Below are 233 nucleotides of genomic sequence, written 5' to 3' on the forward strand. Positions count from 1 at the left end.
TTAAAGTTACTTTCAACCTGTTTTGCCTCATCTCGAACTTCTTGAGCTGTGTCTTCAGCGATTTGTTTTACGAGTTTCTGTACTTCTGTTGCAGTCTTTTCTTGTTGCATTTGCTGTGCAACCACAAGCGCATCAATTTGTTCTTGCTGTTTTTTGGCAATCAATAACAAGCGATAGGCTTCTTGTTCATTCTTCGTATAGTCATTCAGGTTTGGCATTAAATTATCTTCTAT

Source organism: Habropoda laboriosa, unplaced genomic scaffold (assembly GCF_001263275.1).
Source record: "Habropoda laboriosa isolate 0110345459 unplaced genomic scaffold, ASM126327v1 scaffold6839, whole genome shotgun sequence".
NCBI lineage: Eukaryota > Metazoa > Arthropoda > Insecta > Hymenoptera > Apidae > Habropoda > Habropoda laboriosa.